The 12,792-nt window shown below is 45.0% G+C and overlaps 1 protein-coding gene across 3 annotated transcripts in view; it reads left to right on the forward strand.

Annotated features, from left to right (window-relative positions):
* Positions 1-270: 270 nt before the first annotated feature.
* Positions 271-12,792, forward strand: part of CUL2 (cullin 2) — a 156,809-nt gene continuing 144,287 nt past the window's right edge. The window contains exon 1 of one of the 3 annotated variants that reach the window (XM_070944641.1): positions 271-352. The gene's annotated coding sequence lies outside the window, so the exon portion shown is untranslated. Of the gene's footprint in view, positions 353-487; positions 570-12,792 lie in introns of those variants that run through there. The other 2 variants (XM_070944642.1, XM_070944644.1) reach the window with 2 other exon arrangements.

The following is a 12,792-nucleotide window of genomic DNA, read 5'->3' on the forward strand; positions in this document are numbered from 1 at the left end:
GAAGAAAAAGGAATAACGAAGGGTCAAGTTATTGTTGTTAGCCCGTGGCGTGTTGCCTGAGAAGGCAACTCGCCATGCCGAGAAACGTGGGAAGAAACTGGTGCCCTTCAGCCTAGGAGAGCGTCAAGAAATAGTAGCGAAATGGTCGCGTCCTTTCTTTCCCCGCCGAGCCGCTGGGAAGCCAATGGGCGGGGCTCAACGGGCAGCCGTGACGGCTGGGTAATGGGAGCCCTGTGAGGAGGATCTGGGAGAGCAGCCTGCGCGCGAGATATAGACGGTGCGGCGAGGGGCTGGGGATATGACGCAGAAAAAGGGCGAAGGCGCGCGCGCGTGTGTGTGTACACATATACGGGTACGCTCTTCTTTCGCTGCTCTTCCATCGTCCCTCCCTCGGAGATATCCTTTCATCTCTCCCCGGAAGGTCTGGTGTCTTCCTGCCTCTCGGTTCCCTCCTCTGAGTTCCCTCCGGCTTCCTTTTCTTGGAGACGGAACCTATCGGCTGGTCAGGTTAACAGTCTTCCCGCCCGCCATCCTTAGCCAAGCACCGCTTGCTTCTCTTCTCTCCCACTGTAGGTATTGAATGTGGGTATACGGGCACGCGTGCGTGTGTCTGGAGCCAGAGATTTTTGGAACCCGTGTTTAAAGCGGGTCGGCTGGCATCCATACCGAGTTGGTCACCTGAAATCGGCGGTAAAGCTGCTGGGTCTGGATGCTGTAATAGGCACCAAGAAGGCCCTGACTCTGCAAAGCATCACCCAAATCCGTGTGTCTGTGGATGTGTGAGAAAATTCAGATAGGATTATTCTGTCCACTCCAGTGTTTTTGTTTCTGTCCTATTCAGGGAGATGGCTGGGCTGAAAGCAAACCGGCTGAACCTGTGTTAAAAATTCATGCTATTTTCCTTAATCTCGGTGAGATAAGGTTATGCCTTCAAACTCCAGGAAGTTCCAACTTCTGCCAATTTTTGTTTTGCAATTAAGAATAAAGGATGCAAAATGTTAAACGCAAGATGGATTTTAAAGTTGTGTCTGTGTCTTACACAACTGTGTATTTTAAAATTCACATCCAAAGACATTTTTCTATAGCATTTTCTTCATGAAGATGGCCTCATATCTACCAGACCTTTATTTACTTTACTTTAGCAATGCTGAGAAAAGATTTAAAAATGGACAGTGTGTGCTACATTTGATTTTATGATACAAAAGGGCAGCCAATTTATAGCATATGGGAAAAGCAATTTGCTGACAAGATTATGGTGAATACAAATATATCACTTATACTTATTTTAGGTATGTAATAGTTTTACAAAATAAAAATGCTCAAGCTGTAGCTATGGTCCATGATTCCCAATCACAAGTCAGCACTCATGACAAAAATGCTGCAACAATTTGTCCTTTTTGTCTTGTTTTAATTGGCCATAAGCAATACTTTTAATAGAATAACAATTTCCAAGAAATTAAAGAAAGACAATACTAAGTTGAATAAATTGCACATCAACATCTTTATGCCCCTTAATGTGGATTGTAACACTGATTTGTTTCACAAATATCTTTAAAATTGTTAAAAAAAATAGGACTGTTGATTAAATGTTACTTCTCCACTCTCCTCCTGCCTTAACATTATTACTTTCTCAATTCATGGTGAAATCAGTGTCATTTTTGAAAGAAGAAACCAAACCATTTGACTGTGATTCATTGCTGATGTCACCTTGGCTAGTGCCATATATTTTTATGTACCTTAGAAATTGTGCATGCATATATATGTGAGTGTGCATATGTGGGCTTTTTTTGGTCACCCATTTACTTTCAAAGCTTCATATATGTATAGTCCTTTCACAGTGGTAGATTTGCATATGTTCACCTGCAGGGGAAAAAAACCCTACTGTATATGTATACTTGGATGTAGGATAATATTTAATACAGTGTAATAGAAGGTGCAAAACTGATGTCCATGGAGTTTTTGTTTTATTTCAGTAAGAAATTTTGTCAGGCAGTAAAAGCAAGTACAGATAGTCATTGAAGATGACTCTGATGTTTGAAGAAATTGAAAGCAATTAAAACCGTTATGGAAAACAGGGTAGCTGGGCCTTATCATTGATGTCACAAACAGGAGTTCACAAGAAGTCGGAGAAGCAGCCCTGTTAAAAGTGTTGTCTGTTGGATCATAAAGTGTCAGAAGATTGAGCAACAACATCAGAAGTGCTAAATATTATTAATCTTTAGAAGTCTAGAATTGATGAAAAGTTACATTTTTAAAGGTACAGCAATATGTCAGATTGGTGAAGGCATGTATGCATAGATCACTATAAATAGGTGTCAATAAAGGAGAACATTTGTAGCTCAGGGTTGAAATGAGGTGTCCTTGGTGCTCTCTGAGCTTGGTTGTTTTCTTGCAGATGTTTCATTACCCAAAGTAGTTAACATCATCAGTGCTAGTAAGGAGTGGGGTTTGCTCTCAGTTTATATTCAAGTGGCTTGCCCTGTCAGTGTTGGTGGGAATGGTTTTAGAGGTTCTTTGGTTGGGCTGTTTACTGTTGGCTTGTTTGGCAGTTCCTTGATTGGGGTATTGTTTACTTGATTGTTGGTCTGATGTTAATCTATTCTAATCTGGTTGCTGATTGCTGATGGGGAGGTGCTTTCGTCTTTTTGTTCCTTTTTGGTTTGTTGATTGTCTGTTTTGCATAGTCTATAGATATTGTTTATGTGTTTATTGATGGCTAATTTGTCAGAGTGCCAAGCTTCTAGAAATTCTAGAAATCAAGATCACGTGAAGTTCTAGTACCGCTTTACAAAGCATTAGTAAGACCACACTTGGAATACTGCATCCAGTTCTAGTCACCACAATGTAAAAAAGATGTTGAGATGCTGGACAGAGTGAAGAGAAGAGCAACAAGAATGATTAGGGGGCTGGAGGCTAAAACATACGAAGAATGGTTACAGGAATTGGGTATGTCTAGTCTAATGAAAAGAAGTACTAGGGGACACATGATAGCAGTGTTCCAATATTTGAGGGGCTCCTACAAAGATGAGGGGGTCAAACTATTTTCCAAAGCACCAACAGGTGAAACAAGAAACAATGGATGGAAACTATCCAAAGAGAGAAGCAACCTAGAACTAAGGAGACATTTCCTAACGAGAACAATCAACCAATGGAACAGCTTGCCTTCAGAAGCTGTGGGTGTGATATCATGAGAGGCTTTCAAAAAGAGACTGGACAACCATTTATCTGAAATGGTATAGGGTCTCCTGCTCAAGCAGGGGGCTGGACTAGAAGACCTTCAAGGTCCCTTCCAACTCTATTATTCTATCTTCTGGGGCTGCTGTGTCTTTTGGTTTACTTAGGATGTTTTGAAGGGCTTTAGTTGGCTTGTGTGCTATGCTTATTCCATGTGGTTGTAAGTAGTCTGTTGGTGGTTTCTGAGATGTTCTTGATGTATGGCAGTGTTATTCTTTTTAGGACTTAGAATAGAATAGAATAGAATAGAATAGAATAGAATAATAGAACAGAACGAACAGAGCAGAACAGAACAGATTTTTTTATTGGCCAAGTGTGATTGGACACAAGGAATTTGTCTTGGTGCATATACTCTCAGTGTACATAAAAGAAAAGATACGTTCATCAAGAATCATAAGGTACAACACTTAATGATAGTCATAAGGTACAAATAAGCAATCAGGAAACAATATCAATATAAAACTTAAGGATACAAGCAACAAAGTTACAGTCATACAGTCATAAGTGGAAGGAGATGGGTGGTGGGAACGATGAGAAGATTAATAGTAGTGCAGACTTAGTAAATAGTTTGACAGTGTTGAGGGAATTATTTGTTTAGCAGAGTGATGGCATTTGGGAAAAAACTGTTCTTGTGTCTAGTTGTTCTGGTGTGCAGTGCTCTATAGCATCGTTTTGAGGGTAGGAGTTGAAACAGTTTATGTCCAGGATGTGAGGGGTCTGTAAATATTTTTACAGCCCTCTTTTTGACTCGTGCAGTATACAGGTCGTCAATGGAAGGCAGGTTGGTAGCAATTGTTTTTTCTGCAGTTCTTTTTTTTTTATTATTTTAAAAAACTTTATTCAATATAAAAAGATAAAAATTCTACAAAACATTCTTAACTCTAAAAAATACAATTCTAAATTACATACATAGTAAAACTAACAAACAGGATTATCTATAATATTTAAACGTGAATATATATATACATTAACCTTAATTTCTTAATGACGGTGTATATTTGTTACCTTTAATTTCTTACTATATTTGACTTTACTTTTTTTTCATCGATTAATCCATTCATACCATCTGTCCCATATTTGGAAATACTGTGAGTCTTCCTTATCGTTTAATTTTAAAGTTAATCTATCCATTTCTGCACATATAAATATTTTTTGAATTATTTGCTGTTCTGTTGGCAACTGTTCTAATTTCCAGGATTGGGCTAGGGTTAATCTAGCTGCCGTGATTATATGTAACGTGATGTATTTTATTTCTTTTCTACTGCTTTTTTTAAGTATACCTAATAAGAAAATTTCAGGTTTTAGGTCAATCTCTTCTTCCGTTATTTCTATTATCCAGGTTCTAATTTTCATTCAAAATTTTTTAATTTTTGGGCAGAGCCACCAAAGATGATAAAAGGTTCCCAGTGTTTGTCTGCATTTCCAACATATCAGGTTAAAATTTGCGTACATTTTTGCCAATCTAGCAGGGGCTAGGTACCACCTATACCACATCTTGTAATGGTTCTCTTTATATGTTGTTGCCTTTGTTATTCTGCAATTATTTTCCCATATCATTTCCCACTCTTCCAATTGTATATTTCTTCCAATGTTCCTAGCCCAAGCTATCATTTGACCTTTAACTATATTTTCTGCCAAATCGAACTCTAGTAGGTATTTGTAAATCTTTGAGATTAATTTTCCCTCTTTGGTTTCTAATAATTTATCTAATTGGTTAGATTTTATTTCAACTCCTCCTTCTTCACTGTCTTTTTTGTATCTGGTTTGTATTAATAAGTATGGCCACCAGTCCATTTCTATACCCTGGTCCCTGAGCTCTTGCCGTGATTTTAGTCTTCCATTTATGTCCAGAACTTCTTTGTATCGTATAATTTTTTGAGTAGCTGATATATTGGGGTGCATTGTTGCCTCTAATGTAGATATCCAGCCTGGGACTTTCATATAGTGCTTACGTTTAATTTCCAACCAGGTGCCAATTAGTGAGTTTCTTATTATATGGTTTTTGAAATGTTTGTATGTTTTGTTTCCAATATTCCACAAATAAGCATGCCAGCCTTTTAATAAATCGTGACCTTCCAATTTCAATATTCTTTGGTTATCCAGATTGACCCAATCCTTAATCTATATCAGACTTGCCGCTCTATAATATTTTTCCCAGGCTGGTAGGCCAAAGCCTCCTCTGGGTCTATCATCCTGTAATGTTTTTAAATTTATCCTCGGTTTTTTCCCCTCCCATATAAATTTTGAGATTATTTTATTCAAATTTGTAAAAAAAAATTCTCTAATTTAACCGGGATAGTTTGAAATAAGTAGAGGAGCCTTGGGAGTATATTCATCTTTATCGCCGCAATTCTTCCTAGCAGCGATAATTTAAGTTTCTCCCATCTCTCTAGGTCTTTTTTAATTTGTTGTAATAGTTCTCCATAGTTGTTGTCTTTGATAGCTATATTTCTGGTTGTCAAGTTTATACCTAGATATTTTATCTTTTTAACTGCTTGCAGTCCCGATTGTTGTTCCAATTCTTCTACTTGTTTTATTGTTAGATTTTTGGTTAATATTTTGGTCTTGTTTTTATTAATTTTTAGCCCTGCCACCCTGCCAAATTTCTCTATCTCCTCCGTCAATTTTAATTGTGTTTCTAGTGGGTCCTCTATGAAGAATACAAGGTCATCAGCAAAAGCTTGGACCTTGTATTCTTCTCCTTTTACTTTAAGTCCTCTTATGTTTTTATTTAGTCTAATTCTCCTAAGCAAATTCTCCAGGGTTAAAATGAAGAGCAGGGGTGAGAGTGGGCACCCTTGTCATACTCCTCTACTTATTTCAAAGAAATCTGTTAATTCCCCATTCACTAGTAGTCTTGCCTTCTGATTTGTGTATATTGTAGATATTATCTTTTCAAATTTCTCTCCAAATTTCATATTTTTTATCTGTTGTGTCATGAATCTCCAATTGACCCGATCAAATGCTTTTTGTGCATCCAGAAAAATCAGCTCTGCCTGTTTCTCTGGATGTACCTCATAGTATTCTATTATATTAATCACCATCCTTAGATTATTTTTAATTTGTCTTGTCGGCAAGAATCCATTCTGATCTGGATGTATTCTGTTATTTAATATTATTTTTAGTCTATTTGCCATTAAGTTCATAAAAATTTTATAATCGGTATTTAGTAGGGAAATTGGCCTATAATTACTAATTTGTGTTGTATCTGTCCCTTCTTTGGAGATTAATGAAATATGTGCTTTTCTCCTCAGCGTAAGGAACGTCTGTCAGACTGGGTTATGGACTCCACTATGCAGACTATGACCGAGTCTGCGGATTTAAATAACTCCGCCCTCTCCTGGATGATCCCCAGTGTTTCGACTCGGTCCTATGCTGGACAGTGGTGTCTTTCTGGATCCAGTCTATTTCCAGCGTATTTTCTGCTATTTTTACCTCTTTTTATTTTCTTTCCTCTCAAATTCGGCTGTTATTCGATTTGGACGCTTTAAGAATTTTTTTTTTTTCCTTTCAATTGCGTCGGCGGCGCGAAGGGTCCTTACTCGATACCGGCCGCAGCCGCTTTTGCGGCAAGGGGGCTGCTTGCCGACAGCCCCCTGAGGGGTCGGAGCTCAAATCTCCCCCTCAGTCTCCCCTTACCATCGGGAGACAAATAGCTGCTTCTTAACGGCATTCGCCTAGCAGCTCGATCGGCGCCGTTTTTTTCTGGCGGGCTTTTCAAACGGCGCCATTATTTTCCTGCCGCCCTGACTGCCTTGAGCAAGCGGCTTGCCTCCTTCGCACGGACGGCTTTCCAGGCGCCTACCAGCAGCGGACCTGCCTTCCCCTCACTCATCGCCGGAGCTTCATCGTCTTAGAGGTTTGAGATCTCCAATCGCTCAGGGGCCCCCGGCGGTGCGCGCCGACCCGTTTCAAGATGGCGGACGCCTCTAATCACCCTCGTTCTCGCTCCGCTGCTACCAGGTCCCGACATCGACATGTTAGCGATCCGGGGGAGGGTCCCAGCAATCAAAGCCGCCCGAGCAAAGCCCCATCTAAAACAACATCATCCTCCTCTGGCCTAACCAAGCCCACCAGGGAGGAACTTAGGAGGCACAGGGCATTGGAAAAAGCGGCTCTCAAGGCTCAACAGCAGCCTGCCGCCATTTTGTCCCGCACGTCGGCCATTTTACCTCCTGGGCCCTCTCCTCCTGCGCCTCAATCTACCATGGCCCGTTCCGATCGGGACCTTTCTCCTGATCGCCCTTCATCTCGGGGTCCCACGTCATCGGAGGCAGAACAGGTTTTCCAGACTCTCCCGGATCCCTCTGATACTCTGGCGCAGAGGAGAGACACTACACCTGAGCCCTCTTGCCAGCCTTCCGGACAAGGGTCTTCTCAGGCCAGCGCAGCGAGCGTTTCCCATCCGGATCCCCATGCTGCCTTGGAGGGCATCATAGCCAGAGCCATTCAACAGGGGCTCTCTCAAGGACTGCAACAAGGCCTCCTTCAGGCTCCCCCGCCCATTCCTGGAGCTCAACCTCGCCGGGTCCACTCTGGAGACCGCCAGGAACACCTGTCTTCTCCTGAGCAATCTGACCATGGTTCCCTCTCCGAGGAAGAGGAACCTCGGGACCAGTCTCTTTCTGACGACGAGGGCCTCGCTCCTGACCAGCCCGCTTTTGTTGGCCTCTTTAGGCCCCAGTTATTCCGTTCCTTATTGTTTAAAGCTCTAGCAGTCACTAGACTGGGGTCTCCCAATGTCTCGGGGTCAACATCACAGGTGTCCTCTGATCCAGCCTCATCCTTATTTGCTGAACCAACAGTTGAACCAGAACTCATTCCGGCTCCCAAGCTTTTTACGGATATTGTCCAACGACAATGGACCTTACCTGGTTCAGCCCCGGCACCCAATGGTTTGGATAAGCGATTGTACCAAACCGCTCCTGCTCTTTCGGACCTTCTACAGGTTCCTCCCGTGGACGCCCCCGTTGCAGCCTTGGCTGCTCCTTCCAGGCTTCCAAGTTCTCCGGAAGAATCTCTGCGACCCGAAGACAAACGGGCGGAGAAGACTCTCATCAAAGCTCATCAATCCGCAGCATGGGCAGTCAAAACCGCAACGGCCGCTTCTTTTTTTAATCGAGCCTCTCTGCTTTGGCTAAAACAATTACAAGACAGGTTACCACCTTCTGACTCTCGTACCCACCAAGATTTAAACAAGATAGTCGCCGCCTTAGAGTACTCGGCAGACGCCACATTAAATTCTGCACGATTTTCAGCCAAATCCATCGGCTCCACAGTAACGTCACGTCGACTTTTATGGCTCCGCCATTGGCAAGCGGACGCCAAGAGCAAGTGGCAACTAGCTTCTTCTCCCTATTCATCTTCTTCTCTCTTCGGTCCTCCCCTGGAACCACTTTTGGTGGAAACCAGAGACCACCGCAAGATTCTCCCGTCTGTCTCTCGTCGTTCCAACTCTCGGTTTTCTCCTTACCACCGGTCTCAGTCATTTCGACCTCAAGACTCCGGCTTCTCCCAGCCTCGCTTTCAACGTTCCTTTCAATCCCAGCCTCCCCAGGACTCACAGGTTAGACAGGGCGCTAGGCCCTTCCAGAAACGTTCCTTTCGAGGAGGCAGGGGCAGATCGTTTAGACGGTCCAAGTGAGGTTCACCTGGAAGCTCCCATTGGCGGTCGCTTAACCTTATTTGCCGCTCAGTGGGCTTCCACGACTTCGGACTCTTGGGTTTTACGTACGGTTCAGTTTGGTCTTTCTCTTGAATTCTCCTCCCCTCCCCCCTCGGTTTTTATCTCTTGCCCAGTCTCTAGGGACAGGGTCCGGAGATCCCTGGTTTCTCAGGCTATTTCCCACTTAGTTGCCATCAAGGCCATACAACCAGTACCTCCCGACCAGCATGGCCTTGGGTTTTATTCCCGATTGTTTATAGTTAGCAAATCCTCTGGGGGGTGGAGGGCTATCTTAGACTTAAAAGCTCTTAACCGTTACATTGTGTATCACAAATTTAAGATGCACACTCTCCATACTATCCTGGAAACCATTCGCCCCGGGGACTTCTTGTCTTCCATAGACCTAACGGAGGCTTACCTCCATGTCCCCATTCACCTGGATTTCCATAAATATCTCCGCTTTCACTACCGGGGGCGACACTTCCAATATTCTGCACTCCCTTTTGGACTTTCTTCAGCTCCCCGTGTCTTTACTAAGATCATGGCGGCTCTCGTGGCGCACATTCGCTCCCTCCCCATACGAATCCAATTTTACCTCGATGATATTCTTCTGCAATCTTCTTCATTCGAGGAGGCCCAATCCGATTTGGCCACTTCCATCCAAATTCTCCAATCACACGGGTTCTCCATTAAGTGGACCAAAAGCCATCTGGTCCCTGCCACTTCTATCCAACATTTAGGAGCTGTCATAGATACAGTGAGGTCTACAGTTTCCCTCTCCTTGGACCGCCAGGACAGCTTGCGCTCGCTTGCCCGCCGCTGTATGGCGGATCGATCAGCCTCTCTCCTTAGTCTCTCTTGCCTTCTGGGCAAGATGATCTCTACATACGATATAGTGCCGTGGGCCCGTCTCCACAGTAGGGAATTACAATGGTTCCTGCTCCCCCATCAACGGAAGCGATCAAGTACGTCCCTCATCAGAGTACCTATAGCCCCATCCGTCATATCCTCCCTCAGGTGGTGGACGTCCTCGGCCTTGTCAGGAGCTTGCTGCTTCAGGGAAACACCGCGAGTAATAGTCACCACGGACGCGAGCCTCCAGGGCTGGGGAGCTCACCTGACACATCATATGGCGCAAGGTCAGTGGTCATCTTCAGAGCAACTTCTTCCCATTAACCTGGAACTAAGAGCCATCCGTCTAGCCTTGCTTCATTTCCGAGACCTTATCGTGTCTCGTGACGTCCTTGTCCTTACGGACAACGTTACGGCGAAGGCCCACGTTAATAGACTGGGAGGCACCCATTCCCGAGCGCTAATGGACGAGACCCTGCTACTTGGTCTCTGGGCTGAATCTCACCTTCACTCCCTTCGTGCAGATCATATCTCCGGGATGGAGAATTCGCAAGCGGATGCTCTAAGCAGACGTCGGCTGGACAACACGGAATGGAGCCTCCCCCCTTCTCTCTTCACGGAGATCACGACACGCTTCGGGTTCCCAGAAGTGGACCTTTTCGCATCGCAGGCCAATCACCAGGTCCCGAGGTACTTTTCTCGGTTCTGGGATCCCGGGGCGGAAGCCACGGACGCTCTTCGCAGCCCTTGGCCTCCCGGTCTCTTATATGCCTTCCCCCCCTTTCCGTTACTTTCCAGGGTGCTCAGGAAGATCCTTCAGGAGCAAGCGGAAGTCATTCTTCTCGCGCCCCGCTGGCCCCGGAGACACTGGTACTCGGACTTGATCTCCCTATCTGTCGCTCGGCCGTGGTCTATTCCGGCCGGCCAGATTGCCCTCGTCCAGGGTTCCCTTCGCCATCCGGATCCGGCATGGTTCCACCTAACCGCGTGGAGGCTGAGCGGTTCCTCCTGCGAGAGGCCAAGGTCCCCTCTTCCGTGATAGACATCATCTTGGCTTCCCGCCGGCCTTCTACTGTCAGGATCTACAACTCCACCTGGGCCTCCTTCTCCTCTTGGTGCCAGCGCGCTCGCATTAATCCCCTTTCTGCTTCAATCCTGGACGTTTTACTTTTTCTCCGGGAGGGATTTGCTGCCGGACTATCTCCAAACACCCTCCGGAGGCAAGCTGCCGCCATCTCTATGGTTCTGACTTGCGGCTCCGCATCCTCGATTTCCCGACATCCTGTCGTCCAACAATTCCTGCGAGGAGCTGCAAATTTAAGACCTCCTCCCGTTCATCGCTTCCCTACTTGGGATTTGAACAAGGTCCTCTCAGCTCTTACGGCCTCCCCCTTCGAGCCTCTTTGAGACGTCTCGCTCCGTTTCTTGTCATTCAAGGTCTCTTTTTTGGTCGCTATCACCTCGGCCCGATGCATTTCGGAGCTTGCAGCTCTGTCATCTCGAAGGGACCTCTGCGTTTTTCACCAGGACAGGGTAGTCCTCCGACTGGACCCTTCCTTCATACCCAAAATTAATTCCCCCTTTCATCGCTCACAGGAGGTGGTCCTTCCCAACTTCTGCCCGTCCCCTCAGCATCCCTTGGAACGCTCATGGCACACGCTTGACGTGCGTCGTGCTCTCAAAATATACCTGAGGCGCACTTCCTCCCTTCGGAAGACTGAGGCATTATTTGTCTCTTACCAACCCGCTTCTATCGGGGCCAAGGCATCTGCTCCTATGTTGGGTCGTTGGATCCGCGCTACAATATCGACGGCCTACCAAAGACAATCCTTGCCTGTACCTCACCACATCACGGCCCACTCCACCAGGAGCGCGGCGACCTCTGCTGCATGGGCGACCCAGGCTTCGTGGGAAGAAATCTGCAGAGCTGCCGCCTGGTCGAGCATCTCTCCCTTTATTCGCCACTACCGGGTGGACTCGTTTGCTTCTGCGGATACGGCCTTTGGGCGCAGAGTTCTCCAGACGGTCCACTCGACTTGAGGTAACAGGGCCCTTGATCTTCCCTCCCAGCGGACATTCAGCTTTGGTATGTCCCCAGTCTGACAGACGTTCCTTACGCTGAGGAGAATGGACGTTGGACTTACCTGATACGTCCGTTCTCTCTTAGTAAGGAACGTCTGTCAGCCCCACCCTTCTGCCGTGCCCTGTTCCCGGGGGTGGGTGGTGTTCTCTTACCTCTCTTTTGTATTTTCCAGAAAGACACCCCAGTCTGCGTCTTCGCCCTCGCCGAAACACTGGGGATCATCCAGGAGAGGGCGGAGTTATTTAAATCCGCAGACTCGGTCATAGGCTGCATAGTGGAGTCCATAACCCAGTCTGACAGACGTTCCTTACTAAGAGAGAACGGACGTATCAGGTAAGTCCAACGTCCACTTTCCAAGATTCTGGTATCTTTGCTTCTTTTAATGCCTCATTGTAAACCTCTAATAATATCCCATTTTGTGATGTTCCTAATCCTTTGTATAGTTCTATTGGTAGCCCGTCTGTTCCCGGGGTTTTATTATTTTTTTGTTTCCTGATTGTTTCCTGTAATTCCTCCATCGTAATCTCCCTATTTAGCATCTTTTTTTCCTCTTCCGTTATCACGGGCATTTCCTCCTTTTTTAAATATTGGTCTATTTCTTCTACTTCCACCTTATCTTGCTTATATAGGTTTTGGAAGAATTGAATTGCTATCTCTTTTTTTTTTTCTGGGCTCTGTTGCAACTTACCTTCATTGTCCTGTAGTTGATGGATTATTCGTTTTTCCCTTTCTTTTCTTAGTTTATAAGCCATCCACCTCCCCGGTTTATTTGCCTGTTCAAATTGATTTTGTCTTTATGAATTTCAATGTATTGACATATTTTTCTTGTTCAAGTATATTCAATTTGTGTTTGGCTACCATCCAATTGACTCTTATTTGTTTGTCCCCTGGTCTTTCCTGTAATTTCTCTTCCCAATTTTTAATCTCACCATAAATTTTGTTATATTCCTTTTCCCTC

The sequence above is a fragment of the Pituophis catenifer genome, unplaced genomic scaffold, assembly GCF_029215685.1.
Source record: "Pituophis catenifer annectens isolate HBS135680 unplaced genomic scaffold, rPitCat1.0.hap2 SCAF_5, whole genome shotgun sequence".
Classification (NCBI taxonomy): Eukaryota; Metazoa; Chordata; class Lepidosauria; order Squamata; family Colubridae; genus Pituophis; species Pituophis catenifer.